This window comes from Rhipicephalus microplus, unplaced genomic scaffold (genome assembly GCF_043290135.1).
Source record: "Rhipicephalus microplus isolate Deutch F79 unplaced genomic scaffold, USDA_Rmic scaffold_49, whole genome shotgun sequence".
Classification (NCBI taxonomy): Eukaryota; Metazoa; Arthropoda; class Arachnida; order Ixodida; family Ixodidae; genus Rhipicephalus; species Rhipicephalus microplus.
The window spans coordinates 2185813-2193155 of record NW_027464622.1 but is presented as its reverse complement, the minus strand read 5'-3'; the positions used below and the strand labels follow the sequence as shown (position 1 = coordinate 2193155).

The following is a 7343-nucleotide window of genomic DNA, read 5'->3' as shown; positions in this document are numbered from 1 at the left end:
CCTTGCGTGGCCGGCAGTCATGGGCATGTTACCAGTAAAAAGTAAGTGTTACAGTTATTGAAGGTAAAAAAGTAACTCTGTTACAGTTACCGATTTTGTAAAAGTGACTTGTTACAGTTACAGTGAAAAAGTAACGTTGTTAGTTTTCTGTTACTGTGTAAAATAATTGATTACAAAACAAATGATAGATTTGAATGAATAATGGCGTAGGAAGGCATGCAGGTAATGAAAGTTGCATGTTGTGAAACCCTAGACGAAAAAAAAACAACCTAAAGTCGGCCAATATAATCAATCGTTTTGTAAAGCTCACTTTGTCACATCAGTTTTTTTGTTGTTGTGGTTTATGCACACTTTGTGACAAGGAAGTTTACTTGCAAAATTCATTACACTGTAGAATGAGTTGCTTTTCAAAGTTTTCATCGGAGAGCTTTCCCCTCTTGATGGACAAAATGTCGCGTCTTTTGCTGAATAGCTGTTCAGCCGGCGCACTGGATGGACTCCCCGTATTTCGCTGAATGATAATGTTCTTAAACTTAAGGTACTTCGCCAGCTCGCTGTTGTCAGTTCCGGAATCGCTGAGCCATTGTTGCACCTCGGAACATGAAAGGGAGGATTAAGGCAACTGAAAAAACACGTCGTCTTCGTCGGTTCCTTCGCTAACGGCTGCACTTTCATTGAAAATTGCTTCTAGAGCATGACACTCTTCCTCAGAAAGTCGTAACGTCGCTGTTTTCCGCGCTTCCAGTCATCCAGGAAAGCTTGAACTTTAGATGCACCGCTGCTGCCAGGGCCAGATCGGCATCCTCCAAAACTCCAGAAAACCTGTATTGAAAAAGGTTACAGAAACAATGTATGGCCCTGTGGAAAACATTTCACTTTCATTCATACAACGGACAATCCGTGGTACGAATGCATATGCACTCCTGCGAGAGCACGCGCTGAGATAGGACAGCAAGGAGATAGGCACAGAAAATTTCTCTCACCTTTTCTCGACTGCGTCCTAAAGACTGCCAGCAAGGGGTGTGTAGTACTTAAGCGGCGGGAGGGATCTCTGATACCGCAGTAGAGATTGAAGTGTTGGCTGCAGGATGCCCATGTACATATATTGTTCCCCTTGTATATCCAGCGCCTTTGCCACAGCGTACATCGGCTGGAAAAATAAAAGATATAGTCAATGAACATAGATTCTTCATGCTGCAATCGTGGCAATGAGAGTGCATCGAACGTTGCGTCAATCCTCTCTTTCGGTACTTCGTTTACGTACTTCATGGCGTTGAACAACGAATTCCATCGCGTTGCATTCGGCACAGGGAGATGCCTTCCCAAGGCAGCCTTTATTGCTTCGGCTACCTGCACAGACTGGCTTTGTTTCCTCCAAAGAGTCTTCAGTTTTGAGAAAATGGTCCTCGCCATTTCGCGGTAGGTCCCGTTATTGCCGGCATTTTCGGCATCCATCGAAGCGACGAGGTTTAGGGTGTGCGCGGCACACCTTCTGTGCCGTGGCAAGTGCATATCTTGAGAGGAATCATTGTTCGAGCCACTGTCCAGTACCTCTGTGATGTTATTTGCCACAAAATTTTGGTCCCGTTCAGCTACTTCAAAGACCCTGTGTCCCGAAAAATAGAAATTTCCAACAAGTTAGCGCGGGAATGAGCTGGTAGAGGCTCAACATTTTTATACAGCATCCATATAATTTGATTGACTAGTTTGTTAAGCAGTATGAAATAAAAGTGCCAACAGCTGGACGAAAAAATACGGGACAGGACAGAGCACTCCCTTAAGAATAAAACTGTTAGAAAAAGCAAGAAAGGAGTGAAGGTTAAAATCTATCAACAAATGAAGATAAACACGGCGACTATGCCCAAGCAGACGTATAAATGCACCCAAAAGTTTGCGGTGCGTAGGCTCTACTGCAAATGCGAATTTCTGCTCTGTTAGAACGTGGCGCTTCTGAAATAGCTGGTAGCTGTGTAGCTCGCTAGGACTATACTACAGGCCGGAACATCTATTTGGAGGTCAAGTTCTCAGACAAAGCCGGAATATAGCTTCCTCGTAAGTTTCGTACTCCACACGTTTTTGGGGCGGTTTACATCTGTGGTACGCTTCTAACAGAAAAAAATATATATATTGCATGACACCGATAATCAGTAGCCTTAATATATAATATAGCACAATAATGGGCTTTAGAAAGTTGCAAATATCTTATTAAAACGGAAATTCGGGTCTTTTAAAATTATGAGGGACTACACAAAGCGTAAAGTTTCTGTTGTGTGTGCATTGCAATTGCCTCTTGTCTTTTCTAGTCTCAGGGCTTTGTACAATATCTCTTAGAACGTATTTGTACTTTAATTCTTGACTCTACAAAATAACCACATGACTATTTAGATTTGTGAGGGATATGCAGAAGTTTGTTGTAAATTCTAGGGTTACAAAAAGTGCCTTAGTATGCAACAGATGAGGGCATGCGTGCTACTCTCGATAGTCGGTGAGATCAGCGATTGCAGCGTGCCAGGCTCATTAATTTATTGCGATCATAAAAAAGAACGCAACTGAAGTCATATTGCAGCTTAATTTTGTTTCTTTTTGGGAAGGATAAGATAATACAAATAGGCAACCTCGGTGTACACAATGAGATTAAAACAGAAGCAGCCTTTAACCTACCTGAGGGCTTTCACAAAGTTCTAACCATTGTCCGTGATGACGACGCGCATCTTGTGCAGAATCTTGTACTCCACAAATACTGCGTGGAGCGCTGTCGCGATTACGTCGTAGGTGTGATGACCTGAGAGCCTCTGGCACACAAGCGCTGTGGATCTTCTTTCCCCCCCTCCACCCCCCAAAAAACAGGGGAGGGGGGCTCGTGAACTTGGCAAGGTATGCAGTGACAACATGTCTGATTTACAACATGTAGTTTTACGAATAAACATACCCTCCAGACACACTGCGCTTCAAACCAGCCAGACGGGTATTTGTCAAATATGTTTCCCTTTAGACATGTAGTATACAAGTAAAGTCCGAACTCGGTCTTGTGCAGGGAGGATATTCCTTTTAGCGATCCGTTCCCTTAAACTGCGATGGGAGCCGTGGAAAGTCAAAAGGTGGAGAGGATATTGTAAAAAAAAAGTTTGAAAAAATGAAAAGCGTTTAACGTCGGCCTCTAAGGAGTGTGGCTGTTGGATAATTTTTTACAAAAACAAAAGTGACTGTAACTGTATTTTTCGTTACAGTTACTCAGTAAAAAAGTAACAGTGTTACAGTTACAAGTTCCTTTAAATTAAAAGTAACTAGTTACAGTTACAAGTTACTGAAAAAAGGAACTAGTTACCGGTAACGCATTACTAGTAACTAATTACTGCCCAAGACTGGTGGCCGGTGACTTCCCGCATGCCGGATGCGTGAACACATGTTTCTCTCTCTTTGCAGGTGCCGCTTCCAAGGTCCCTAAGTAAGGGGCCCAATGACTGGACCTAAAGCAGGCATGCGCTGCGGGGATGCGGTTGTCTCAATAAAAACTAATTTAAGTTATTTGTCCTGTTATGTTATCTCTGTAATTATTATTCTCAACTGAGTAATTATATAGCCTAATTTGTTTATTGCTCTTATTGGTTGTAAGTTGGTTCCCCACTGGCATTGAGTTATTTTATCCCTTGTGGTTAATTATTTCTCTTCAGTCACAATCACTCTAGATGTAACTAACACTGTTAATGTCGCCTATTCTTTTGCTGGCTGCATTACCCGCGGCGGCATTGTGTCTAGCACAGTAACGCTGCCCTCGACCCACTCGCCTTGTTTCGTTCAGTACCTCAGTTATCTTATTTGTTTGTGCTTCATAATAATGAAGAGTAGAACTAATAATTAACAGGCGTCGCTCCAATTATTGACTCCTTTCACTCGCTGTAACTATAGTGTACGCTATGCGTCATTCTGCCCTCACCGGTATCTACCTCCTTATCAGTAGCGTTATAACTCATGTTACTGCTTATGACACCGGATGATGCGGTCGCACGTTGCCACACGTTTCTTCTGCCGTTAGTTCAGGCAATTTTTAGCATCTCCACTCATTTATCGGCCAGTCGTTAATTAAACAGACTTGGAAAGGACAATGCTGTTACGACTTTGAAACATGAACCGCCGCGTTGTCTCAAAGACTACAGTGACATGCTACTGATAAAGCTTTCGTGGAGTTGATTACTGGCCACTTCGGCCGTATTTCAATGAATGTGGAGTTGAAAACATAAACATGGCTGACCCTCCGTCACAGAAATTGCTGTAACACAAATGTAAAACGTGCATGCCCTTACAGAAATAGTTCAACATTTACTGTACATCGATACGAAAAAGCTTCACAATGTCCAACCATGTAACGTCTACACGCCCACGTTGCCGCTTGGTGGCACATCTTTAACCCAACGACTAACGTGCATGATGTCACTGATTACACAAACCATTGTAATGTCTATAGTAGTTCATGTTGGCAGTAACATGTTACAAGTAACGCCGTTACAGGTAACGCGTTACTTTTTTTGATAATTTAGTAACGTACTCGTCAGTTTTCCAACTGTAACGGTTAATGTATTCACGTTAAATTTTTTCGGTAACCTGCGCTGTCGCGCTACTCGATGCTTTTTCATCTTGTAGGTGCTATTTTTTTAGAGCTGACCCCGACCGTTTCTTTCGTCGAAGCGTCGCACAGCTGTTCGCCTGCTGGCTTTGACAAAGCAGATGATAGTGTAATTGGTTTTTTTTTGTAAAAATTGCCCCTACTAATTTCTAAATCGGCCAGACTCAATGGGGGGAGTTTTGGGCCATCACCATCAAACGCTTGAAGAAAGCTACGGAATCCGCCATGACAAACTGCAGGAACATGCTTTTCATGAAATTGAATTGCAGCAGATGAATTGCTGGCCCCTGCGCCTTTCCGTGCCCAAAGACAGGCTGCGCCAAAGGAAAGCGCATGAGTAGGCGTGCTCCATGCTGCGTGCTTCGTGCTTGGGGAAAGCAAAGAATTTATGGAGAGCGTGTGGCAACATAAAACCAACGTGTGCAAGTTTGAGTGACAAAGGAGTGTACTCGCTGAGCACAGCACGGAGAATGACCACCGCATCAAAGCGGAAAAGTTCGGCATAGCAGACTTAAAGCCATATACTTATAGCGGCATTTTGTGTACTTCTGGCCCATGCAGGCTTCAGCTGTAACTTAACCAGTCTACAGGAGCGCTACCGATGGGGAGCCTGCCTAGACGGAGGTTTGCACGTCATAAACAATAGGCGTGACGCCATAGCTCGAAGAAAACCTTTAAAAAGTATTCGAGGAAGGCGCTAAACGTCGAATTTTTCTTGTGAAGACAAAAAAAGCCTTTTAGTTTTTATTTATTTTTTTATGTCACAATACTGCCATTCTTATCAGGGATTATAGGAGGAAAGGCACATGAAAACGAATATTTGTTTACACAAATTCATATTGATAGAAAATACAAAAAAGCCGGTATTACAAAATGACATGCAATTCATAGGTTATACATTGCTGTTGAAGAACACGCAATCAAACAATTTTAGTAATAGCAAAACAAAATCATGAACTAGGTTATCGTTAAAACGACCGCGAAAAGATAATGCATGCATTCGTAATATGGGGTAGGGAAAACAAGTAGGCATTTTTATTGAACAACTTAATCAAATAATTTTATGAACGAAAAACTAATCGAAAAACATGTCACTTGAAAATAACAATCATAAAAACAATACTTTTGTATTAGCAATATGACACTGACTCGTTTATTTTGTTTATTGATGATGCAATGTTAGTGCGATTTGCGAGGCAAGCAAATCGCTTTCAATCGCAGCTGTAAACAAGTTTATAGATGATTCAGTGCCTAAAGTGGGTTTCAGCGAGTTCTCATCTTAAATAGTTAGAAGAAAAAATTAGTATTTGAAACAATTAGTGTTAAAAGAGTATTCTACAAGAGTATGGGAATGATTATGACGGGTTGGTCTGCCGTGAAAAAAAAAAAATAGAAACCTTGAGGTATCTATTTTTATTATGTTTTGGAGTAACTGAAACATTAGCTTTAGTCTGGTTAGCTTTGTTCGGTTTTGTAGTGTTAAAATGCCAGCGTTATTGAATAAGTGCATCGCTGAGTCCGTCAGTCTATACTTGCTAAAATAAACTTTATTTCTTTTCTTTGAACCACTTCTATTTTATTAATCTGTTGATGGGTATATGGGAACCCGACAGGGCTGGCATAATCTAATACAGATCTAATATTACCAGGGCACTAATATTAGCCAACTTCGACTCAATAGCAGTAAGGCGCTCCTCTTTTATCTCTTTTAAATCGTCAGCAATGCTTTGTAGCTCCTTCGCGAACTGGGTAACATCAGGGCCGGGTTTGTTTCTACGTCTCCTGACAATAGCAATAAGTTTTCAGCACAGTCTACAAGATTAATTACAAACAAGCAAACAAGCCGCGGGCACGGCAGCATGATCAAAAATGGGTAGTTAGAACGAAAGCATTTTCTATAGCGCCTGCTCACCTGCATGAAGTACAGAAGAGGATTAGCCAACCGCATCGTTGAGTTGCCGCCGTGCCCGAGTTTTCTTCTCGCTTTCATGGTTGGGTCGGTTTCTCGCGGTGCTCTGTTTCAACTAAAGCCTAATAATACCGCTGTCACACGAACACTACGGCTAATAACAGTTACAGGCACCTACACGGTACACGGCAAACATAACCACTGTTAGTTTTCTAACCGCGGTTATTGCAAATCAGAAGCTTAGGCAGGAGTTTTTCTTTTTTTCGGGGACGGGAGGGCATCACTTTGAGCTGAAGTGGGGGCGGGGCACACCCGTATCCAATGGCGAAAAAATTCAGAAGCGTGGGGGCATGGACCCTGATGTGCCACCCTCTGGATACGCCACTGTCGCAAACGGGTAACTCCACCAGTGATCGACGCAGATCCGAAAAATGATATTTCAGATTTGATTGAGTATTTAACATTTGATGCACGTAGCATCCGCTAACCCGAAAATAAACTCAGTTTCTTTTAACAGCATCATTTACGAGAAAAAAATAAACATAATGAACACAGAATGGAATGAAAAAACTTTATTTCAGTCCTGCAGGACGCGCTTAGCGCGTAGCGGGCGTCTCCCACGTAGGGACCGACCGGGAGTACCTGGCGGCCGCTTCGTGAGCCTGCTGAACGGCCCATTGCTGGTCGGCGAGAAGTGAGCTCCTGAGGGACCTCTCCCACTTGCTTGCAGTAGAGTCGGGAGGAGTTGTTCTACACTCCCAGAGCATGTGTGCGAGTGTCGCTGTGTGTCCACATGATGGGCATGTGTCGCTG

The 7343-nt window shown here is 42.7% G+C and overlaps 1 pseudogene; it reads right to left on the bottom strand.

Annotated features, from left to right (window-relative positions):
* Positions 1 to 320: 320 nt before the first annotated feature.
* LOC119162319 (uncharacterized) lies at positions 321 to 1413 on the bottom strand (annotated as a pseudogene).
* Positions 1414 to 7343: the final 5930 nt, after the last annotated feature.